The sequence below is a fragment of the Physeter macrocephalus genome, chromosome 15, assembly GCF_002837175.3.
Source record: "Physeter macrocephalus isolate SW-GA chromosome 15, ASM283717v5, whole genome shotgun sequence".
Lineage (NCBI taxonomy): Eukaryota > Metazoa > Chordata > Mammalia > Artiodactyla > Physeteridae > Physeter > Physeter macrocephalus.
The window spans coordinates 13,661,864-13,687,638 of record NC_041228.1 but is presented as its reverse complement, the minus strand read 5'-3'; the positions used below and the strand labels follow the sequence as shown (position 1 = coordinate 13,687,638).

At 53.1% G+C, this 25,775-nt stretch overlaps 1 long non-coding RNA gene across 1 annotated transcript in view; it reads right to left on the bottom strand.

Annotated features, from left to right (window-relative positions):
• Positions 1–25,775, bottom strand: part of LOC102994769 (uncharacterized) — a 173,394-nt gene that overhangs the window by 84,777 nt on the left and 62,842 nt on the right. Inside the window, exons 3-4 of the long non-coding RNA XR_003683298.1 lie at positions 1,804–1,947; positions 1,477–1,652 (exon numbers count right to left, since the gene is read on the bottom strand). This is a non-coding gene — a long non-coding RNA (uncharacterized lncRNA). The remainder of the gene's footprint in view (positions 1–1,476; positions 1,653–1,803; positions 1,948–25,775) is intronic.

Genomic DNA, 25,775 nt, shown 5'->3' with positions numbered 1-25,775 from the left:
GCCTGCCGATGCAGGGGACGCGGGTTCGGGCCCCGGTCCGGGAAGATCCCGCGTGCCGCGGAGCGGCTGGGCCCGTGAGCCACGGCCGCCGAGCCTGCGCGTCCGGAGCCTGTGCTCCGCAACGGGAGAGGCCACGGCAGAGGGAGGCCCGGGTACCGCAAAAAAAAAAAAAAAAAAAAAAGCAAATGGGGAACGTGAGTGCGCAGGGCTGCAGAGCACCCAGGACGGAAAGGCTTCGCCAGTGCTCGTCAGCTCAGCTCCTGGTAGGTCTTATTCATACGCGTCTTCCAAGAGTCTCAAGGGGCAGCACCCTCTCCAGGAAGCCTCTCGGAATGGACAAGGGACCCTCCCCAGGCCTCCCAGCTGCCTGGTGGATCTGAGAACCCTCTGTGTGTCAGGGCCGGCCGCCACGGTGACCGAAGGGCAAGGCCTCGTGCTCTCCATCTCCGTGGGTCGCATCATCACCCGGAGGAGCACATCAGCACGCTCCTCAGCTGCTGCCTCAGTTCTACCTCCCTAACTGTCTTCTCACCAGGTCACACTTTCTCACCCAAATTTCCACCCTTGAAGAGCTTTCCAATGTGTGGTAGGACTCATCTTTCCTTTCTCCATCATGTTACTTATTCTTCTCGACACCTTGCTGAAGAATAAAAACATGTAACCGACCTCACTCTTTGCTCTAAATCTTTAGAAACTTTCTCCCTTTGGTTCCCACTCCGGCTTTTCCTCTCCATGCCCTCTTTCTCAATCATTCATTCATTTGTTCTTTCAGTGTCCACAATGGGAGGCCCAACGCTGGGGTGTAAGAGTCCTTGCTCTAAACAAGCTCACCAGTGACTGGGGGGACGAGAGGGCGGACGGGCAGGGGAGGGCAGGAGAAGTCACATGGCACATAAAGGCATGCCTTCAACTGCCGGCTACAGCCCAGCGCGGGGGGTAATCCACTCTGCTCAGGTCGAGGGGGCTGTGCACGACCCAAGGTGATTCACAAGCCGTTTCCCAGGCAGACTTGGTGGCAGGCGAGACGCAGAGAGAACAGCAGATCAAGGACTTGGAAATAGCCTGCTGCATGGCAGGACCTCTAAATGGTGTAATTAATGCACTGAAAACAAACAAACAAACAAACAAAAACCCTCTTCCGTTTCGGAGCATTTCCTCCTCCATGAAAGGCAGAATGGTAAACTCTTTATCTCCACCATCTCATTCAGCACCCGTAACATCCTCCCGGGGCACGAATAGGACCCCAATTTTACAAATGAGGAAACTGAGGCTTGGGGAGGCTGAGGCAAGTAGCAAAACCAGGAAAACTGGGGTTTGCCTAAAGCCGTCAGTTTTAACCTCTTACCCTTTACCCCAAGCGGCCTGAGACTTGGAAGCTGGCGCACGCAGTGCAAGCAGGCGGGGAGAGAGGAAGAGAGCACTTCTGGATGCCCCTGAAGGCCTGCTGACCTGATCACATGATGCCACCAAACTTACCCATCCTCTCCCCAGCGTGGGCTCCACACATCTCAGCAGGATGGCTGGACCATCCTCACCTTCTGCCAGCGGGGAAAGCGTGGTGTATCCACCTAGGAGACGGTGGACTCCTTCCTCAGCTGGGGACACAGAGGGACTGCCGCCTGGCACAAGGTCCAGGCGCTGAGAACCGGGTCCTGCGTATCAGGGTTATGGAAAGCCAGCTTCCCAAGCACGGGAAGCTGGGCCGAGCCGTTCAAAACCACACCCCAAGCTGTGCTGCGCGAGATCACCAATTCCAATAGCCATCTGTGGTTCCATAAGGCTCAAGAGGAGAAAATCCCTTACCTTGATTCTTCACATCCCATGATATTCCAGCTTTAGTTCAGGGAAGAACAGTTTTCAAGTCCCTCTGGAGTATTGAATGGATACGTTTTTGGTTTTTTTTTTTTTCCCAATGAAAGGCACCTAAATCCCAGGTGGAACAGGATGCTAGAAATATACAAGAAAAGGGAAGTATTAGTGTCAGTGCTCACACGAATGAATTTGGTAATGAGAGATTTCATTCATTTAAAAAATAAAAAGTGCATATTTACTATATACTAAATGAGAAGCATCTGAAGAGCGGGCATTTATTGAGTAGCTATTACGTGCCAAGCACTGTGTTGGACATTTGAACACATGAAGCCACCTGACCCTATGAGATCGGTCTTGGCAGCTGCATATTTCAGAAGTCACATAAGCAGCCAGGCCACAGAGGGTCAGGTGTTCCTGACCCCCAAGCCCTCGCTCCATCAATCATGGTCCCCTTCCTTCCCCGCTAAAGCTTTTTCATTCATCTGATTCCAGGAATTCTGGGTAGAGGGGAAGGAGAAACATACCCAACAACTTAATTCTGAGAATGGCCAGTCCCTGGAAGCCCAACCCATTCTACGGACGGTGGGGAGTACGTGAATCATGGAAGCTGCATCAGATTAACTTGGTTGGCGGCTTTATCTGCCCTCAACACTGTCATGTAGTAACGTGGGATCAGTGGACATCACGCGTTACTCAGGGAACCAAAACTGTAGCCTCGCCAGAGATTCTTATCCTAACTGCTAATGGAGATGGCTTACATGAAGAGGCCAAAAGGGTGGAGTGGTGTGGGGGAATGGGACCCGGGGGCCGCCCCTGGTTTACCAGCTCTGGGAGGACCTCCTAAAATCCCCGGAAGCAGGGCTGAACGCTCATCTGGGTGGGCACAGACACGGACCCTCTCCTCTCCTTCAAGGGGCAGTGCAGCAGCCACAGAAAGCCACGCTGTCACATTTACGATGGGGTGGTCCTTCCCCCTTCCAGACCTCCCTCCTGCCCACCCCTACTCCCCGCAAAAACTCCCAGCATCGTGGCAGCCAGATCGTCGAGGAGATGAGGCTCAGTGAGCACAGACTCAGGAGGTAGAAGGCTGACAAGCTCTGAAGGGGAATTTGCCCTCAAGTCTGGGAAAAGCCGGAGCAGCACATAGGCCGCTCTCTCCGCGCAGAGAGAGGAAGCCAGGCAGTTTGGACTCCCCGCCGTCACTCCCCTCTCTCTCCTCCAGGAGAACAAACTTGGGCCCGGTCTGCCTCTCTGAAGCCCTCTGGTTGTTACATTCCTCCCTGCCATGTGTTAGCATCACGGACCGACCTACAAGCGCTCTGCAAGCCCCAGAGGGTTCCTGTCCGCTCCCATCAAGCGCTGGTTTAATCCATCCGAGTCCCAGCTCCCAGCAGCAGAGGGCAAATCGCCCTCCCTCAGAGAAGCCCCCCTGACGAGCCACGCGCTGAGAAAGACGCCATCCTCAGCACATCCACGCTCCCTCTGCGGGCAGCCTCCCACGCTTCTCAGACATCCTGACCAGGAAAGCACTTTTTGCCTCATTGTCGACGTGCATTCGCTTCATTACCCAAACAAGGCAGCAGCCCAGCTAGCTTCCTGGTTGACTGTAGGCTCTTGTCAGAGTGCCTGGCTCGGCATCCCAGCTCTACGACTGAAAAGGTCCTGGAGCCTGCGCGAGTGCCTTCAGCTCTCTGAGCCTCAGTTTCTCGTCTTAAAGGTTTGTTCTTAGTGTGAGGTGAGAATCTCCGCGGAGCTTAGCTCTATGGCCTGGCGCGTCAGGAACACTTAGAAACGGCAGCTGTCATTACTACCGCACTTAAGCAAATGCCCGGGCCCTGACTTCTTCGTCTCCTCCCAATGAGCGGGGGGTGGGGGGAACAAGGTCTCCCCTCTTCCTGTCTCACCACCACGACTGGTCCAGTGCGAGGCCTCAGTACACGGGGGGCTAAGGGAACAAGTGAAGCCAACGCAAACAGCACTAAAAGCTGAGGTCTGCATCACAGCTATAGCTCCTCAGCCAGGCCTGGCTGTGGCTCTCACGTCTCAGTTCATTCATCTGTGAAATGCAATGGATTATGACACTTACCCCATCTCCCAGATGTGCTGCCAGGATTAAGTGAGATAGTGCACGCGAAAGGGGCTCTGTAAACTCTAAGTACTAGGGAAATGTAATTAATCATAACGACAGTGCCACTTAGGAGCACGCTCCGTATGGGACACTTTGCTGAGGAATATCCTCCCGGACCCCAGGAGGTCAGGTCACAGGTACGACCATCATCGCCACTTTACAGATGTGGGAACTAAAGCTCGGGCTAAGGAGGCTGCCTGACCGGTGTCGGCAAATCCGTGGCTGAATTGTTGGTGTCCAGGCTCATCCTTACCCCTCCTCCTTGTAAGGAGCCTGCAGGAACCAGAAGGTCAGCTCCTACAGAAAAAGAGCCTCTCTCCAAGGCAGCCAGACTGATTAATGTTTTTAATTAATGTTTTAAACCATATGCACGGAGCAACGTTCCACGGAAATTCGGGAGCTAACGTTTCTAACTTTCTCCCAGGGGTCGGCCCAGCCAGAGAGAGGCGCGAGGCCAGAGCACAGGGGGAGGGCGGCCCGGGCTGGCCAGGGTGGGAGTGGGACCTTCACGGAGCGGGAAGGTCACAGCCCTGCCTCAACACACGGAGCCTGACAGGCAGTGCGGTCACGCAGAGAGACAAGCGGGGGAAAAGGGAGACTGGCCGGGCACAGGGCGACAGGACGCGCACGGCTGCTCCTACCAGGAATCTGGCAGCCCCAGCAGAAGAGGAAGCAGGGCGACAGGAGGAGGCCCAGCAGGTAGCATGTGCCCGGGGCCTGGGCCTGAAGGGTGAAGGGGCTGCTGCTCCTAGACCTTCCTGCCTGACACGCTGTCCAAAGGGTAGACTTTCACCCGCTCTCTGGCTCACGGAGATACTCGACACTTGAACCCGAACCAAGGGGGCCACGGGCTTTCATGGGGATGCTGACAATACTTCCCTGATGTCACCCGGGATGGAGGGAGATCACTGCTGGGGCCCAGCGCTGTGCTCTGATGAACGGGGAGCCTCAGTGCCCATGACGGGCAGACCCGTGACCCCCAAGGTCCCAAGGAAGTGAGAGGTGGATGGAGGCCCAGACACCAGCCCCCTGGCCGGGATCTTCCTGGCTCTGCCTATAGCGTTTCAAGCGAATCACAGTTCCAGAGCATCTACTCCTTTCTACCGCCTGAAAAAAGGGGCTGTGCCATCGTCCTTTCTCCAACGAGAAGGTAAGGGGCACAGAGTGTGACATACAGCACCGGTGATTAATCACCAGCTCTGCTGTGAGCAAGGCCACCGCGTCACTGGGCAGCCGGCCCGGACGCCACATGGATGCCACCTGGGCAGCAGGACCACCTGGGCACGCTGACGGCAGCCGGCACCAGCCACCCCGTACAGGGCCCTGGGCTGCTTGGCAGGAGAGAGTGAGCCAGCCATGAAATAAGCGACCGCACGGGGGCTCCTGCCCTGGACATCATCAAAATGCCACCCGTTCACAGCAAACAGACCATAGTGGTGGGCTGCAGTGCCTACAGGAGCAGAGGACAGGACAGCTTCCCCCAGGAAGCCCCTGAGAGTAGGCCCTGGCCTTGGGAGGTGTTTGCTCCCCCTGGAGAAGGCCCCGGAAAAGGACATAAACACAGGTACTCCTGTGCCTCTCCTGGAGGGGCAAAGCTGGTGGAGGCCCCAGGCTGGCTTGCACGCTTGCCCCGGATTCTATGAGATCCGGCAGGCCAGAGCGCAGAGGCGACACGCACAGACTCAGAACACAGGCTGTCTGGGTCAGAGCTAGTTCCCACCAGTCAGCAGCCAAGCAGCCCGGGCAGTCTACTTAACCTCCGTGATCATCATCTGTAAATCAGGGCCGGTGAGGGCAGCTACCTTCCGAGACTGGGACGGGGACCACAGCAATGTACGTAGAGAGTACAAGGCGATGTGTGGCTCAGGGTAAATGCTTGACACTTTCGTTATTCTCAGTGTCTAATCGCTGTCATTACTCCTGTTGCCTGGCAGGCAGACCGACAGTCCTGGGTTTGAATCCCACCTCGGCCACTTCCTGGGAATGGGACCAGTCACCTGACCTCCCTATGCCTCAGTTTCCTCATCTACAAACTATGGACCAGCCACACGGCACCACCAAGGATTACAGGGGCACACGTAGCAAAGCAAGGGGTACGGTAGGAGCTTTCAAGAATGAAGGCCCTGACCCCAACTGAGGGGCATTCTACAAAGCGACTGGCCTGGACTCTTCCAAAATGTCAAGGTCAAGAACAGCCGAGGAACTGCTCTAGGATAAAAGGAGGCTAAAGAGACATGGCCACTAAACACAGTGCTGACCCGGAATCAGAAAAAAAAGTCGAAAAGGACGTTATTGGGGCAACTGATGAAACTGTGCATGGCCTGTGGATTAGATAATACAATTGTAGCGATGCTACATTTCCAGAATTTGATCATCACACTGTGGTTATGTAAGAGAATGTCCTTGTTCTCAGGAAACACACGCAGAATGTTTAGGGATAAAAGGGCAATGTCTGCAATTTACCCTGAAATGGTTCAGAAGAAAAATTGTGTGTGTGTGTGTGTGTGTGTGTGTGTGCGCGCGCGCGCGCGCGCGTGCAGGGGGCGGGGTGCGGAGAGAGTTAACAATCTGTGAATCTGGGTGTACGGGAGTTCTCATATCATCGTTGTAATTCTTTCTGCCGGTCTGAAATCACACCCGAGGAAAAGATGCCCAAGAGCTGGGGGGGTAGGGGGTGCGCAGGAGGGTGGCAACAGGCCTAAAGGTCTAGTACAGACCATCCATGCAGGCCCAAACCATAAGCCTTTCCCACCAAAACCCAGTCACCTGATGTATAAATGTTATGATTTATTGTGTAGACTACTACAAAGGATAAAACTGAAGCTGAATTTGAACTACCACCCCTCCTGCCAAGAAAAAGAAAGACAGATGATGGCTACTTCTCTTCCCACGCCCCAGGGCCAGGCTTGGAGGGCCCACATCCTTGCCATCCAGCGGGGGGTGGGGGGCACCCTGGAGGAAGGCAGAGGCAGCATGGACCACTGCAGCCAAGGCTGGCTTTCGCTACGTGCCAGGCAGTGTTATGAGAGCTGTCTGCATCTTGAGTCCTTTGATTCCCCCAAGAACCCTTCAGGCAAATTCTACTGTTATTCCCCTTCCACACTGCAGGAAACTGAGGCTGCGGACAGCCTCCTGCCCAGGGTTTAATCTGGAGCATGAGTGAGCTGAGATTTGCACCCAAGCTGCATCCACAGGACTTCTGCCCAGGGTTTAATCTGGAGCATGAGGGAGCTGAGATTTGCACCCAAGCTGCACCCACAGGACTTCCACAGGCAGCAGGGAGGCAGGCACTCCAGGCCAAGGAGCAGCCAGCACCAAGCCCGGCCCTGCCCCTGAAGCCGAGTTCCCAGGCCCCATAATGCTGAGGTTCCAGGGCAGCTACAGGGGGCTGAGATCCAGGCTCCCTGTCCTGTGTTCTCCCCTCAGGGCCACCCTAGCACTGTACGCGTCTGATGCTCGACACCTGTTTTGAGCTGCGGTCACAGAAACACAGCTTCCTTTTCAAGGAGTTTCAGCAACGCAAGGATGATCTCTGGGAGACCCAACACACTGGGGACGTCGGTGTCATCAGCGAGGAGAAAGATGGGTCTGGGGACAGAATGGGTAGGGTCTTCATTGAAAACTCTTGTATCCCTTCTGTGTCTTGTCTTGTGAATGACTCACCTCTTCAAAAATGTTTGTTCACGTCTTTCTTTTTTTTTTTTTTTTTTGCGGTACGCGGGCCTCTCACTGCTGTGGCCTCTCCCGTTGCGGAGCACAGGCTCCGGACGTGCAGGCTCAGCGGCCGTGGCTCACGGGCCCAGCCGCTCCGCGGCACGTGGGATCCTCCCGGACCGGGGCACGTACCCGCGTCCCCTGCATCGGCAGGCGGACTCTCAACCACTGAGCCTCCAGGGAAGCCCCCACTTATGTCTTTAATACGAAGTTAGGAAAGGAAATCCACCCAGTTCCCATGTGTAAGCCTGCTCTAAGCATGAGCCATCCCGTGCTGTACAATGCCGCGTCGCTGTACACAGCTGTCACTCACTACACATCCTCCTATTTTCAGGGGTGGAGGGACCAGAATGATTAAAGACCCAGAAGGAACGGCACAGCTGCCCATGACACTTGAGGGCGCTAAGATCCGGTGGCCAAGACACCAGCCCGCAGGTGCCTGCAACTCCAGAGCTGCTGTGAAAGCAAGGTGGGAACACCACCTAAAGTAGTGCCCTCCCAGTTCTCCAACTCCAGTGCCAGGAACTGGGCGGTGCTCTCAGCCCTACCGCCACCCAGGAGGCGGGTGGGGACTCTTGGGATGGCCATTTTGCAGCTCAAGAAACAAAGGCACGGGATACGTGGGAACAGCGCCCAAGTCCCCCGCAGGGGAGAGGCTGGTGGGGTGTGCATTAGTCTAGCTCCGGAAACAGTTCCTAAACCCTACCCTTCCCCCAGGAGGGGGCGTGAGGACCCACCTCTGTCCCATGAAGAAAGGAACTAGAGTCAAGAGATTCCGGGGAGGGAATCTCCCCGGGGAGCCAAGCTCCCCGCAAAAGCTGAAAGCACGGGGGAGACAGCATTTGACAGCACTACCCCGTGTGTCAACGGAAGAAGATAATATCTGTGAAAATGTTTTGTAAACTATAAAGTGCCGTGCAAATCCTCCCATCAAAACAGAGGGTGCATTGGTAGCCGGGGGAGGAAGAGGCTTCTGGAGGGTCAGCCTTACCAGGCAGCTCTTCCTGAAGCATGGCAGCACTTCACCTCCTGACCTTCTACCCCAAACTCTCTTTTTCATGCCTGCACTTACATTCAACTTTCGCTCACGAACATCCTCCCACCGTCCCTCCCACCCCAGGGGTGTAGGATTATTAAATCAACCCCAAGGTAAATAGTTTTCGATTCTCCAACCCCAAAAACCTCCCTTCCTGCCGCTGCACTTGGGTCTTGTCACCCAGAACATCAAAGCTAGCGCTTTCGGTAAAAGCCTCTCAGATCACTTGGGTGACGTGTGAAGATAAAAACAACCTGCCACATGGCAGGCTGTGGAGCACACCTTGGTGTCCAGTGGGGAGGTGAGTGGGCTGGGAAGAAACGGCGAACTGTACTGGCCAACACTTCGCAGGGAGTCCGACGCCCTGCCCCCTCTCCAAGTCCAAGTCCGCTGGGTGACCTTGTGAGTCCCTTCCCCACTTGGGGCCTCTTGCCAAGGAAGGGGTTGGATGGCACAGTCTCTAGGTCGCTTTCAGATCTCAAATTCACTGATTCCATCTCACCCTCCCTGCTCAGAGTCTCTACTTCCTGAACTGTAATGACAGTTGATTTACATACAGGAAAATAAAAGCAACTACGAGGTCGCTCATACACTGGGCTGTAGTTTTTGGTGACTCACAAAGGAAAAAATACATGTTTCCACTCAGCTCAAAAGAGTGGTCCCTCCACTCTCCAATTACTCAAAAGTCACTAGGCCAATGGGAGCCCTGGGGAAGTTCCAGGCTGCCAGGAGTTCAAACGTCAGTGGATGCAAGCTCAGCAGGGATTTTCCCACGGTGGACAGGTGCAGCTACAGGTGGGCTGGATGGAGAGTCCCCTCCCTCACTGAGAAAAGCAGCCCTTACCCATTCACTCTCCATCTCGATAAGTCATCTCCTAGGGAGCCAAGGAAACAGAGGGTCCAACACTGGGCCGGGGCCCACCTTCCAGGAAGTCACACCCCAGAATGAATGTCCCCTCTTCCAGGAAGCCAATGTTGAACCACCACCCTCCCCAAACCCCACAGCTTATAAACTCCAAAAGCGCAGCAATGGGGCCTGGCATATAACAGACGCTAAAAAAAATCATTGCTAAAATAGTAAATACTTGCTGGATGACTGAATCATGCTGTTTCCATAAAGCTTAAGTAATCCCATCCCCCAAAATACTGGGTGCCTGTTGTGTGCTGGGTACTGGGGGATAGAAGAGTGAACAAAGCAGACATCGATCCATCCAGCCATCATCCAAAGCAACTGCCGGACGTGCTGGCAGAAGATGACCCTCAGCTGTTGGCCTTCTTTGGAGACTGCCTTGGCTGAAGACACTTCCTTGCTCAAGGTGGCACGCCCTCCCAAGGGAGCCTTCAGACTATGACTGATCAATCCTCATCTCAATTCCGGGCAATTCTGAAAGGCCATTCTAGCGCCAGGGCTCCCAGGGGGTTGGCTGGGGTCTTGGTTAGCCATTGTCACAGCTCAGCTTCTCCCTCTGCTCCTTCTTGATTTCTTCCCCCTCAGTCTCACAGCCGTTGATTCCAAAGGCACCCCACAATAAACATCCCACTTACTAACCTCAGTCTCAGCATCTGCTTCCCAGGAAACCCAACCTACAGCAAGAAGGTTCTCATGATTGATGATCAGGCCCTGTGCCACCAGGATGAAGGTTTTAGGGCCAGGACAAGTGAACAGACCACCCCTAGTTGGGACAGCTGCCTTATGGACAAGGATGCCGAGGCTGGGCTCAAGGCTACGATCAGTGAAGGAGAGCTGTGAATTAGCAAACACCTGTAGTTGTTTTAACGCGTGATGAGTCCCAGGTCCTTGAGGAAGAGGTGCATATTCTTCATCTGTGTTCTCCCGGCAGCCAGTACAGGAAAGGAGCTCTGTTGAATGATTCAGTGATGACTGGATGGACCAATGGATACATAAACAGACATACTTGGTTGAACAAGGAAGTTACACCTAAAGCAGCTAGACAACAAATGAAAAATAACGCTTCTGTATAGGTTAAATTATGTCATCCATGTAAGCATTTCTCGTGGTGCTCAAGAAATATTCACGATGAAGATGACAAGCAAGCCACTCACAGAGAACTCCCTAGAGAGGGTGGCCTGCAACCAGCAGCTTGAAAGAAGTGAGAGAATGGAGGAAGGCATATGAAACGAGAGACACGAGGCATTAGCACTGGTCAGCTGAGTTCTGACTGCTCGTCAGATACCCGGTACGTAACCACTCTCATCGTGGGGCTGCCGTGACAGCCCAGGACGTAAGATAGGGGATGCCTTCCGTAACCATTGCATCCATCACCATGTATGTGGGCTGTGATGTTCCCGTTACCAGGGGAAGCAACGCTGATGGAAGGTCCTGAACACAGTACTGCAGTTTGGAGACTTAATCCTCCAGGGGCAGGAAGCCATCGAGGTTGCGAAACAGAGGCGCTAGGTGACAGCTGGGAACCCAAGCTTCAGAACTGGTGCAAGATTTCTTAAATCATCCGTCCCTTAGGTTTTGGACGGTTGCTTGGGACGCCTAGGCTGCGGTGCTCCCGAAGCAGATGGGGACTCGGGAGGTGCCTAGAGCCTCCGTTCTGAGACAGCAGCCTCAGGGTCAGAATCAACACTGGAGAACCCCAGACGCCAGCCTCAGTCCCCCTAAGAAATGTACAGACCCTGGGGGGCCGTCCTCACCCAGGCACCCACCCAACCCACTGGCAGTCCTCATTTCTGAGGGTGATGCCCAGGGAAACAGACAGGAGTGCCAAGGGAAAGGGGAATAAATAGGAGGCTGGTGTTTGTGCGAACAAGAGTAAGTTATGAGGACAATGGGAAAGGGATAAAGTTTACTTGGGAAAATTATGAAACGAGTGACGTCACAGAGGCTATTTGTTAAGCAGGACAGTGTATTCTAGGAAACACAGAGGACTTCGGCCTACTACTCATCCCTGAGCTGGGAGCATCTGAAAGGCTAAATGCTGGGGCCATCACAGGTGGTAGGCAGAGGAGACCCACCTCCAGGGCCAGCGGGATGCTGAGGGTCAGGCTGAAGGTACAGATCTTAAGAGGCAGTAAAGCTCAGAGCTCAGGCACACGGGCTTTGCTACTGAGCGATCTGGGCTGGAACTGAGGCTCCACCACTTCCTTCCTGCACGACCTGGGCTAGGAAGAACCCACCTCCCAGAGCCTCTGCGATACAAACCTACCAGAGTGCCCACAGGGACCGAACAGCACCTACGCAAGGCACCGGACATACAGCAAGCACTCAAAAGTGATGCTGCTGTTATTTACTCATTGGTCACAGGCCTACGTAAGAACCATCTGGTGCTACCCTTTCCAACTGCACCCCACAAATCCCTTGGGCTTCAAGAGTCTCCTGTGAGGCCCCTCCTGGGGGCTCAATGGAGTTGAGGAGGGGGCAGCATGGGAACCACATCCCCATTTTGACTCCAACAGACCTGCTTTAATAGTTATCTACAAAAGGCCTGCACACAGACTTCAGCTGGGCCAAAGGGGTTTGAGGGCTTCAAGAAAGCGTGAAAGCTTCGAACATTCATCCTCTTACTTTACCAAAGAAAAAACTGAAGCTTCAAGAATCAGGGGGCGGACTTCCCTGCTGGCGCAGTGGTTAAGAATCCACCTGCCAATTCAGGGGACACGGGTTCGAGCCCTGGTCCGGGAAGATCCCACATGCCGCGGAGCAACTAAGCCCGTGCGCCACAACTACTGACCCCGCGTGCCACAAGCACTGAAGCCCGCGCGCCTAGAGCCCGTGCTCCACAACATGAGAAGCCACCACAATGAGAAGCCCGCGCACCGCAACGAAGAGTAGCCCCCGCTTGCCGCAACTAGAGAAAGCCCGCACGCAGCAATGAAGACCCAACGCGGCCCAAAATAAAATAAATAAATAAATAAATTTATTTTAAAAAAAAAAAGAACCAAGGGACTCATCTAAACTCACACAGCCGGTCAGCAGTAGGGAAGGGAAGGTGAAGCTGGAGACCCTGAATCTCCCCAACAGTTAGTTCAAAGGCTGGGGTTGTTGGATGCGTCCTCTGAGGTCTGCTGCTCGGGGGTATGAGACTCCCACTCTGTGGGCACGGGGGTGGTGACCCCCCAATGCCTTGGCACCCCCAGTGCAAGTCCACAAGTCCCGACCCTCAAAGCCTGGTTCAAAGAGCGAAAGGAACATCAAGTGGAGAATCCGATCCCAGGCGGAGGAAAAGCAACCCCTCCACTTCCCAAAAGAGGGACAGTCTTCCTCAGATCACTCCCCAGAGCTGGGCTCAGGGCCTAGACCCAGGGGCCCGGTAGAACCGCCCCAGGAGCCATTGAGGCATTAATGGGACTCGGTCCACAAACGTCAGGGATGAGAGAGGCAAGAAACTAAAAGGAAGAAACCAGTCCCTTCCTTGTCAAGAAATCACAGCTCCCAGACACTCGGACGGGTCTGGTCCGAAGTCACCCATGGGTTTCTATCTGCCCACATCATAGGGCCAGCCAAGCAGTCATGCAACTTCTCCAAAGGCAGGGAGGACAGCAGAAGAGCAACACTTCTCACAAGTGGAAATGCTCTCCCATGACCACAGGTCAACCGTCAACCCAAGAATCAGCACAAAGGAAGGAAACCCTGGCATCGAAGAACAGATCAGTCCTACAGAAATCACTCATAACGGCCACACGTCTCCAGCCTCCTCAGTGCTGGGCGCTGGTGGGCTTTCCACGTGATCACCAATCCTGAACCACAGCTATAGTGTCCCCAAGTGACAGGTGGGTGAAATGAGGCTCACAGAGCTTCCTCAACACACAGACAGATTTGAACACATACTGTGTGGAGTGTCCTGTGTTTGTAGCCAGATCTACCTAATAAAGCCCTTTCCCGAGTCCGTCACCCTTTCTTCCCCACCCTTGTTTTAAGAACATTAGGTCTGTACGACCTTGTTTTATTCAACAAGAAAAACACAGGTTGTCCAGCATGGGAGGGATGCAAGCAGCAGTGACACCGCCCTCAGGAACACTGTGGAGGGGATAACCTTGGAGCTTTCTTGTCACTCTAAGATTCTCTAAGTCTCAACTTAGAAATTCCAACTCCCATCCAATTATTCCCCCTGAGTTGAAGGTAGGCACTCCTACGACCCCAAAAACATAAGCTCTGCTCTTCCTTAGGGACAACAAGGCTCTTTAAAATCCATCCTGGCATCTCCCAACTGGCCTCGTCCATCCCGGGGAGGAAGGTTCCAGCTGGAGAGCCAGACGAGGACTCCAGGCACCCGACGACAGACAGGGAGCGCTCAACAGGGCTTGGGGGAGCCTCCCAGCCCCACAGTACGTGGCAAGGTGAAGAAGTAAGAGAAGAACCAGAGAAAGCAATCTAGAAACACAAACAGCACCACAAATAAAGCGACTTAACAGGAAACACCGGGACTTTTCTTCGTTTCTTTTTTAAAGCTAGGAAGCCCCCAAAATAGCTGCAAGCCACGTCGCAGAGCTTTCCGAAGACAAATCCTGCCTTGTTCAGTAAACAAACCTAGGGGGACAAACACGAAGTCTGAAGTCCTGAAGACTACAAGGGCAAGTTCAGATCGCACACAGAACTCCACGGTGCACGTGAGGAGCTGGGGGTTTCAACGCCAGCCTCCTAGCCCAGGAGCCCACGTGCCAATCAGCAGTTCACACAAAGGCTCAATTTTGAAGCTCACTCGTTTTAAGTAAAGGCCGCGTTGCAACTGGCTCAACTTGAAGGCGTCCACATGGAAAGTCACGAATTTGGCTGGAGGAGCAGCCAACATCAGCATTCCCCAAGACAGATGGTAAACAAGCAGATGAAAAAAAACACACACACACACACACAAAACAATTGGCCTCATTAAGAATAAAAAAGTATGAACGTTAACAAGAGACTGTTCTGCATCAACGGAATTATCATTTTTTTAAGCTAATGATACCTGGCGTTGATGAAGTTGTGGTGAAATGGGCACGTCCACATGTCGATGGGACTAGCGTCAAAAACCTTATTTGAGAGTAACTTGGCAGTATGGGTCGAGAGTCATAAAACTGTGCCTTTTTACTCAGTAATCCTTCTGCAGAGAATCTGTCCAAGGGATTTTCCAAGAAAAGAAGAGTTATATGCACACAAAGCTGCGCAAAGCACCCTTAAGTATCAATATTGCAGCAAACTACTAGGAACCTTCCTTTTTAACAAACAGAGAACTGGTTTAGAAGATGATGTATCGACTTGATGAACTTCTTTAAAAATGGTCATCAGGGGCTTCCCTGGTGGCACAGTGGTTGAGAGTCTGCCTGCCAGTGCAGGGGACGCGGGTTCGAGTCCTGGTCTGGGAGGATCCCACATGCCGCGGAGCAACTGGCCCCTCAGTAGTTGTGAGCCACAACGACTGAGCCTGCGCGTCTGGAGCCTGTGCTCCGCAACAAGAGAGGCCGCGACAGTGAGAGGCCCGCGCACCGCGATGAAGAGTGGCCCCCGCTCGCCGCAACTGGAGAAAGCCCTCGCACAGAAACGAAGACCCAACACAGCCAAATAAATAAAATAAATTAAAAAAATAAAAATAAAATGGTCACTAGTAAGGTGCTTGAACAAAATGGACAAATGCTTAGGATATAATGTCAGATTACAGAATATTCCCTACACCTATGCCTGTATCAAACCCTAGGTTACTGTATGGACAGACACATCAGATATCTGAATGCAATCTGATTGGTCAAGGGGAGGGTGGTTAGTGATTTCATTTTCTCATCCATTTCTGTTCTTGGGAATCACAGTGCTGTTTGTGCAATAAATGACAACAATCTCGATGATGATGAAGATTTTTATTGGTAAAACTTCAATAACGTGTGGGAGAGGAGTGAGTGGAACTCTGCTGCACTAGAAACAGCACTCAGGGTAGGAGAAACGATCAAACCCAGAGGCACTGGAGGATAAACGCGAAGAAATGCGATCTCTAAGCAGAGCATGGAAAATGTAGACACCGATGGGGCCACGTATCAGCAACGTCAGCCTTCCAGGCCCCAGAGAGCATCCGGCAGTATCTGATCATCTCAGCTTTCTGAGAGTCAGTCTTGCTTCTCCGCGCCATATGCCCACAGCTCTCAAACAGGAATAGAAACCCCTGGATCTGTGTATATGCAAATGTCCGTCTTCCTAAAACACAAAAGCCTGCTCATTTAAATACTGAACCTCCTCAGCTCGGTGTTTCTCAAAAAGGCAACTTAGCCCAGTTTCTACACGTGGTGCTCGAGGTCCCTTGGAGCTTTCGTTTTCTGTAGGGTAGGGTCCAGATGGCATTTCCAGAGCCACAGCGATCTCAGCGCACCGCTGTCCCCGTCCACGGTCCGGGCAGGGGCGGTCAAGCTAGTGGACAGCCCAACTCCAACCCTACCAGCCCTGTACTTCTGGATATGTATTTCACCCTTGTGACCTCAGGTTTTCGCATCCATAAAAGGGGGATTTTTCCAGAACCTTCCTCAGAGGGGCACGGGGACGACTGAGAGAAATACACACACTCAGCACAGCGCCTGGCAGCCGGCTGCAGGCACTCACGCGCTCCTGGCTCTCACCGTTACTCTCGTTCCAGAGTCACCTCGTCTGATAGGTTCGTCTGAGGTCTTCACAGACCACGTGTGCCTAGGTGGCAAGGGAGGGCACATTTGTAAGTGACCAAATGCAGCTCCACCCCGGCTGACATTCGGATCACCTGGTTGCTTCAAAACGCCCAGACGTCCCGGTCCCTCCCAGCACAATTATCAATATATCCGATTCATTGCGGGTGGGGCGCTGGCACAGCTGTTTTGTGAAGCTGAATCCACTGTGCCACTGGCCTGGGGCACATCTAACTCAGGCGAGAGCAACCAGTGATTCCTCCTCCAAACCCCCAAGCCCGAGACAGCGTGAGGCAGGAGCCTTTCTTCATCTCCTTAGGGCATGGTTCAGCAGCTCCTTTTGGAACCCTCAAGCACTCTCTGAGTGACAGGCAGATGGCAAGGAGGTGCCCGGCTCTCTGCCCTCCTGCTCGGCCTGGTGATTTCCTGCAAGGCAGTGGAGTGGACCAGCTGAGCGCCTGCCTGGCAGAGGCCACTGGGAAGCACCTGCCCAGCGCGGGCAGTGACACTGATGGGCCGGCAGTGAGCACTAGTCCCCGGGCGGTCCCTGCCCAGCCTCAGCCTCCTTCCCATCATCTGAGAACTCCCTGCGCGTCCCTGGCGCAGCGACAGCAGACAGGCCTCCGGGAGCGGCACTGATTTCAGACGGGGTGAGCCCAGCATCTCTGGAGGAGGCGGGTGTAAAGTGCAGGAGGACCACACCTCTGAGCCTGAGCCCCCGCTGACCCTCATCTGTGAAATGGGCATAGCCCTCCCCACAGTGGGGCTGGGAGAGTGCCCTGGGCCAGGCTCTCAACCAATGTGGCAGGCGCTGCGGTTGGCGTGAAATGCCACTGAAGGGAGCTAGGGGGGCCACTCTTCCTGTGCGAAACTCAACCCTCCTCCCCGCAGCGCGCAGCCTTCCAGCCTTGTTGTCGCCACCTCGGCCCCAGAGGTGAAGCAACAGCTGCTGAGGAATCTGCAGAGCTGCCCGGGACCAGGGTGCCCTCCCTCCCCAAAGAAGGGAGCAGCACCACGGCGCTCAGCCTGGCTTTGCCTGAGAGGAGAGGGGCTTGCTGGGCCCTTTGCAATACTCTGGCCTGCCTGGAGGTCTCACTGCAAGACTGTGCAAAGGCCAGGACACTGCTCTTCCATGAGGCATGAGAGGGCAGCTACCTTGCCCAAGGTCATGCGACAGAGCCGGATCTTGGAGCCTCGGGGGTTCCAGAGACCATGCTCTCCCGTGCGACACTACAGTGCCCTGGTTCCAGGGTTGCTCCTTTGACTCCTCCCTTCGGTCACCTACATTATAAGGCCCCTGCTCTATGCCAGCCCAGGGCGGGGGGGAGGGGGTGTGGGCAGAGAATCTCCATGGGTAAAGACACAATCCACCCTCTCAAGAGTTCACCTAATCCAGATATTCCTAAAGCCCTCAGAAACAACCCCAGACAGATCGAGAACTCGTGAAAACCCCTCTAAGCAGTGAGGGCTGGGCACAGGCTGGGGGCCACGGGGATGGGCTTCAGGGGGCAGCCTGAGAGGCAGGGCAGACCTGGGCGTGAATGCCATCTGCTCGCAGACGTGTTGTGAGCCGGGCTCGCCCCGGTCTGGCCCTCCTCTGCAGAGCAGGGGTGATGAAAGGACCCCCTCCCAGAGCGGCTCCAAGGAGTAAATGAGAAAGCGTCTGCAGAGCGCTCACAGTAAGCCAGGGGGCACGTCTGCACAACCAGATGCCAATCCGAGGACTAGAGCCACAGGTGGTCCGACTCAGAGGGCTGCTGGGCTTCTGGGTGGGGTGGGGAGCCCTCGAGAGGTCCCAGAAGGTATCTGGGAGGGGGGGTCTGCCCCTGAGAAGGATGGGCAGGTTTTAGGTAGGTCAGAAGCGCCCAAGCCGAGGAGAAAGGCATGAATCAGGGTAAGGAGGTAGGAGAGCCGGAGGATGGGGCTACCACCTGGCTGGGGCAAACTATAGGCTGGAGACTTGAACGACTAGGATAACAAGAACAGCTTTCAGCGGATTTCACAACAGACCCCATGACAGTAGAGCTGCCCAGTGATAATGAACGACCGAGTGAGGGCACGCCACATCATATCAGCAGAGGCAAATAAGGAAGGTGCACTTATCAACTTACAACTGCAGGCCCTAAAGAGAGTCTGGGAAAGCCCTTGCCTGGGACAGAATGGGATTCCCTTCTTTGTTCGGCTCCTGGGGGCTCCTAGGTAACAAATGGCCACAAACCAGGTGGCTTAAAACAACAAAAAATCAATTCTTTCACGGTTCCGGAGGATGCAAGTCCAAAATCAAGCTGTCAGCAGGGCCATGCTTTCTCAGACGGCTCTAGAGAAGCATCCTTGCGGGCCTCTTCCTAGCTCCTGGTTTGCTGGCAATCCTTTGGTGTTCCTTGGCTGGGAGATGCAGAGTCCAATCTGCCTCCATCCTCACATGGCCTTTGTCCGTGTGTGTGTGTGTGTGTGTGTGTGTGTGTGTGTGTGTGTGTGTGTGTGCGTGCGTCCCCTTTCTCTTATAAAAACACCACGCACTGGACTCAGGGCTCACCCTACTCCGAGATGACCTCACATTAACTCGATGGCATTGGCAAAGACCCTACTTCTAAACAAGGTCACACTCACAGGTACTGAGGGTTAGGATGTGAAAATACCTTTACGGGGTACACATTCCACCCACTACACCTCCTTCACCACAGCCTCCCAGATATGCTCCCCTGGTCAGCTTTCACCTAAACCAACGTCCGGGTTAGCTGTCACCTCCCAGCATCTTCAGTTGACAAGGATACATTACAGTCCCTAACGCAGAATCCCTGACGGAGCAAGGACGCACAGCACATCCGTAGGACCAGAGAGGCTGCACGTGCCAGCCTGGCCCTCATCTCTGGAAGTCTGAGCTGCTGCATTCACAACAACAAACAAACCTATCTGAAGAGAGAAGTCATTCATAAGACAAAGCACAGAAGGGATAAAAGAGTTTTCAATGAAGACCCTACCACTGTGTCCCCAGACCCATTTTTCTCCTCCTAACGGTATTTTTTGAAAGGGGGCCACCCCACCCCACAACGGGCCCCGAGCTCTGCACTCAAGGGGCACCCAGATCCAGGGTGTCTGGACAACAGAGGTCCCCAGATCTGCACCTGTTAGAAGGGACAGTTGAACACAGAGCCTGTTCCCTAAGAGAACAGGTGGGCAGGTATCACTGAAAAAGGTATGTATGCACTCCTGGGTGTCTGCAGGAGCCTCCGCCCGGTTTCTGAAAGATCCCGGACTTCTCCCCAGCCTCCATTTGGAAAACTCCGTGGAATCCGTTTGTCCAATCAGCCAGGTAGTCCTTCCAAAGACATTTCTCAGGCCCCACTCTCCTGCTCTCCTGTGCGTGACTGCTGGCCGGGCGCAGACCTGAACAGAGGAGGACAGCGTGGAAAGTGGCCAGGCACTCCAAGGTCAAGGGACGCCAGGCCTGCAAGCCCCAGAGTGGCCTCGCACGGAAGCGCCCAGGCATATCCACAGGCATCAATAAATGTTAGTTGTGGCAAAGAGAGCAGGCAGACGTTTTTTTTCTTTTTTGGCCACGCCACAGCGCATGTGGGATCTTAGTTCCCCGACCGGGGATCGAACCCGTGCCCCCTGCAGTGGAAGCGCAGAGACTTAACCACTGGACCGCCAGGGGAGTCCAAAACGAGACTTTTCTAGTCCATAAACAAGGCCTCCACGTGCTCACAGATTTCCCATCGACCCTGCTGTGTGACCCTGAGCGAGTTTCAGAAGCCCCGTGCGTGAGCTCCTCTCCTCACCCAGATGTGTGAACCTGAGATTGAAAGGAGTCTTGCAGCACGTGGCACTTTTCCTTTTGGTCTTTATGGAAGGTGTAGCAGTGACCAGGGAAGCCGCCCCTTCCTTGGGAGATGTCTCCAAGTGGGCAGGGAAAACACAGTGTGAACCCTCCCTGAAGTGGCCTCGCTCTTAGCAGGGCCACAGAGCATGTTCTGGACCCAGCCGGACCAAGCCGCATGTCAGGGGCTGGGCAGGGCCACGTGCAGACCCTGAGGTTCGGTCCGGAACACACACCTTGTGGTGAACGTCCCACCTTCTCAGGGCGGCGCCCACCCTGGCCTCTGCCATTTATCTTCCTTTCTACCAATAGTGTGTTTCGAGTCTACTTGGTGCCCCAGATTGGGACCTGGGGGATGGGGGGAGAGGGGAGGAGACAGACCCAGGCTTCATGGACCAATCCCAGGGTCCTCCCCTCCCTTGACCCCTCCTCCTAGCCCGCTGGGAGTGGACCTCCCTGCCTCCTAATTCATTGCCCAGTTCATTCCTGATCTCCCACTGGAGACCTCAGACCTGGTTTTCCATGGGAGGAAAGGCCCTGCCCTCCTTCTGACCTCTCCCTTTGTCACAGTGGGTGGATGCCCATCTCTGTAAAAAGCACACAACCTACAATCAGCCCGGGGTGATGTCCCAGGAGCCTCCAGAAACAAACACTCATTACCCGAGGAGCTGTCAGGAGTCCCACCCTCCAATTAGCCTGCCAAAGCAGGCATCAGCGGCCTACCGGGGGGTCCCCTTCTGGGGGTGAGGGGCCTGGGGCTCGGGCTGGCTCAGCCAGCCAGCATACCTGCCGTGGATCAGGGACCTGTGATGGAGGGGAAGGAGTCTGAGCACGTCCCAGGGACAGAAAGGAGGACGACACTCTGATGTCCCCACCAGCAGGGTTTACCTGCTGTGAACCTAAAAGAGACAAGGTCCAACTCAACAGACAAGGGGTTTCCATGAAAGTCCTTCCTACACCCTGCTATGCAGCCACAAGCCAAGGAATGCCTGTAGCCACCAAAAGCCGGAAGAGGCAACGAAAGATTCTCCCCTAGAGACTCTGGAGGGTGCACGACCTTGCCAACACCTTGATTTCAGAATTCTGGCCTCCAGAACTGTAAGAGAATACATGCCCGTGGTTTTAAACCATCTAGTTTATAGTCATTTGTTTTGGCAGCCACAGAAAACTAATATGGGACCCTCGCCTCCAGCGTAGGAAGGAAGCCCGTGCCAACTCAGGATAGAGGTGTGAAGCCCAATGGGGTCGAGAGCATCCTGAGAACCTCCACCGTCTGATTCCGGACCCATCGGTGCCGTGGGCTGTTGGCGGCTGTACCTGCGAGCTGAGAATGGGGCAGGAAAGGGCACGGCCACCTCTGAACGAATGAACTGCTGCCCTCCGCTCTGACGTGAAGAAGCAGGCCCACTGCGGCGGACAAGGCCCCCCGAGTCTGGAAGGATAACCGGAGAAAAAGGCTCCTGGCAGACGCTGCTATCCTCAGACCCGGCGCGGGCACACCTTTCTCCGCCCCCTTCTGCCACCCCGACTGCTGTGCTGTACCCGGCTGGTCCCACCGCACTGACCCTTACACCTGTGGCTCTCCTTCCCCAACTCTGGCCGGGTTTTCCCCTCCACCGGCCGTGAACTCCTTCACGGTGGGGACACATCCACTCTCCACTGGCCCCCAGTCCTCGACGAGAGTTACTGGAAAGAGACTCCAAAGATGTTTTTACTCTAACTGCTCACTCCACATATGTGCAAACTGAGGGCCAGAGAAGTGAAGTGAACGGCCAGGACTGGGCCAGACCCAAGGCCTCGCCGCCTCTGCTTCCAGCCAACCTGACTTCTTGCTCGATCAGCTTCCTCCCCAACAGATGGTTCCCTGAAGTGCCCCAAGTGCCTAAAAAGGTCTGGCACACGGTAGGGGCATGGTATGTATCCGCTGAATGAACATTTGTTAAATGAACCCAGAACTGGGGAGAAGCAGGGAGGGGGTATGAAAAATTGGTCTTAATATTGTAAATGCTGCTCAAAAACAGGGACAGACTTCTGAGTGGAAAAATAACGACTACCAAAGGGTACTACTTCCCTCTGGGCTTGTAGTTCTGGGAACTTCTGGGAACTTCTCTGCCACGTTTTCCTCTGAGAAGGCAGGAAAGACTGAGAGGAACAGGACTGAATGCTGTCCAATAACAACTGTGATACAAATCACTGCATTCATTCACTCACCAAGCATTTACCAAGTCTTACTAGGTCCCAAGACAGAGAGAGACACGAGGGGCCCGGAGACGGCAAACCCTTCGCTGCCGGCACAGAACGCACAGTTGAAAGGAAGAGCAGACAGTTACCAGGACTTCCCTGGTGGCGCAGTGGTTAAGAATCTGCCTGCCAATGCAGGGGAAATGGGTTCGAGCCCTGCTCCGGGAAGATCCCAAATGCCGCGGAGCAACTAAGCCCGTGCGCCACAATTACTAAGCCTGCGCTCTAGAGCCCACGAGCCACACTACTGAGCCTGTGCGCCACAACTACTGAGCCTGCGCTCTAGAGCCCGCAAGCCACAACTACTGAGCCCGTGCGCCACAACTACTGAAGCCCATGCGCCTAGAGCCCATGCTCCACCACAAAAAAGAAGAAACCGCAATGAGAAGCCTGCGCAGCACAACAAAGAGTAGCCCCCGCTAGACACAACTAGAAAGAAAGCCCGTGCGCAGCAACGAAGACCCAATGCAACCAAAAATAAATAAATTTATTTTTTTAAAAAAAAAGACAGTTACCAAAGCAGATGGTGAGGGATGGAGAGGAAGCCAGGACCCCAGGACAACAGAGAAGGGTCAGCCTGGGGCAGGGCTGGGAAGGCTGCCTGGAGGTGGTGGCAGATCCCAGAACTTGAAAGACACCTCCACGAGGAAGACAGACCTTCCAGGCCAGGTGAGACCCCGATTCTGAAAGAGACAGAGAGGAGCAGTGAGCTGGGTCAGACCTGGATCCCACAAGTCAAAGGTTCACGCTCTCCCCTGACCACGCCAATGGAGATCAGACACCAGTCACCCACCTGTAAGTCTCAGCCTGTTCCTCGGTAAAAGCAGGACACTAAAATGGAGAAGAACTCCCATAAGACAGAAAAAAAAAACCCAAGCGTGGAATTTAGGAGATCCAGGTCCAAGTCCCTAAGAGGGCCTTTGATCTTTAGCTCTCTTATCTACAAAGTAAGGTCAGAGAACTGGATGATCTTCAATGATGCAGAAGAAGTTAAAAAAAAAAATCAGTGAGTTAATTATGCCCATCTCAAGGTTCTGGCTTAAGGGTGAAGAAGGAAAATAAGGGTTAAAAATCCATCAAACTGGATACAACTACTGAGCCCGTGCGCCACAACTACTGAAGCCCATGCGCCTAGAGCCCATGCTCCACCACAAAAAAGAAGAAACCGCAATGAGAAGCCTGCGCAGCACAACAAAGAGTAGCCCCCGCTAGACACAACTAGAAAGAAAGCCCGTGCGCAGCAACGAAGACCCAATGCAACCAAAAATAAATAAATTTATTTTTTTAAAAAAAAAGACAGTTACCAAAGCAGATGGTGAGGGATGGAGAGGAAGCCAGGACCCCAGGACAACAGAGAAGGGTCAGCCTGGGGCAGGGCTGGGAAGGCTGCCTGGAGGTGGTGGCAGATCCCAGAACTTGAAAGACACCTCCACGAGGAAGACAGACCTTCCAGGCCAGGTGAGACCCCGATTCTGAAAGAGACAGAGAGGAGCAGTGAGCTGGGTCAGACCTGGATCCCACAAGTCAAAGGTTCACGCTCTCCCCTGACCACGCCAATGGAGATCAGACACCAGTCACCCACCTGTAAGTCTCAGCCTGTTCCTCGGTAAAAGCAGGACACTAAAATGGAGAAGAACTCCCATAAGACAGAAAAAAAAAACCCAAGCGTGGAATTTAGGAGATCCAGGTCCAAGTCCCTAAGAGGGCCTTTGATCTTTAGCTCTCTTATCTACAAAGTAAGGTCAGAGAACTGGATGATCTTCAATGATGCAGAAGAAGTTAAAAAAAAAAATCAGTGAGTTAATTATGCCCATCTCAAGGTTCTGGCTTAAGGGTGAAGAAGGAAAATAAGGGTTAAAAATCCATCAAACTGGATACTATACATAGAGAATCCTAAAGATGCTACCAGAAAACTACTAGAGCTAATCAATGAATTTGGTAAAGTACCAGGATACAAAATTAATGCACAGGAATCTCTTGCATTCCTATGCACTAATGATGAAAAATCTGAAAGTGAAATTAAGAAAACACTCCCATTTACCATTGCAACAAAAAGAATAAAATATCTAGGAATAAACCTACCTAAGGAGACAAAAGACCAGTACGAAGAAAATTATAAGACACTGATGAAAGAAATTGAAGATGATGCAAATAGATGGAGAGATACACCATGTTCTTGGATTGGAAGAATCAACATTGTGAAAATGACTCTACTACCCAAAGCAATCTACAGATTCAATGCAATCCCTATCAAACTACCACTGGCATTTTTAACAGAACTAGAACAAAAAAATTCACAATTTGTATGGAAACACAAAAGACCCCGAATAGCCAAAGCAATCTTGAGAACGAAAAATGGAGCTGGAGGAATCAGGCTCCCTGACTTCAGACTATACTACAAGGCTACAGTAATCAAGACAGTATGGTACTGGCACAAAAACAGAAATATAGATCAATGGAACAGGATAGAAAGCCCAGAGATAAACCCACACACATATGGTCACCTTATCTTTGATAAAGGAGGGAAGGATATACAGTGGAGAAAAGACAGCCTCTTCAATAAGTGGTGCTGGGAAAACTGGACAGCTACATGTAAAAGTATGAAATTAGAACAATCCCTAACACCACACACAAGAATAAACTCAAAATGGGTTAAAGACCTAAATGTAAGGCCAGACACTATCAAACTCTTAGAGGAAAACATAGGCAGAACACTCTATGGCATAAATCACAGCAGGATCCTTTTGGACCCATCTCCTAGAGAAATGCAAATAAAAACAAAAAAAAACAAATGGGACCTAATGAAACTTAAAAGCTTTTGCACAGCAAAGGATACCATAAACAAGACCAAAAGACAACCCTCAGAACGAGAGAAAATATTTGCAAATGAAGCAACTGACAAAGGATTCATATCCAAAATTTAGAAGCCACACATGCAGCTCAATACCAAAAAACAGACAACCCAATCCAAAAATGGCCAGCAGAACTAAATAGACATATCTCCAAAGAAGAGACACAGATTGCCAACAAACACATGAGAGAAATGCTCAACATCATTAATCATTAGAGAAATGCCAACCCAAACTACAATGAGGTATCATCTCACACCGGTCAGAATGGCCATCATCAAAAACTCTAGAAACAATAAATGCTGTAGAGGGTGTGCAGAAAAGGGAACACTCTTGCACTGCTGCTGGGAATGTCAATTGATACAGCCACAATGGAGAACACTATGGAGTTTCCCTAAAAAACTACAAATAGAACTACCATACGAACCCGCAATCCCACTACCTGGCATATACCCTGAGAAAACCACACATCCCGCGGAGCGGCTGGGCTCGTGAGCCATGGCCGTTGAGCCTGTGCGTCTGGAGCCTGTGCTCCGCAATGGGAGAGGCCACAGCAATAAGAGGCCCGCGTACCACCAAAAAAAAAAA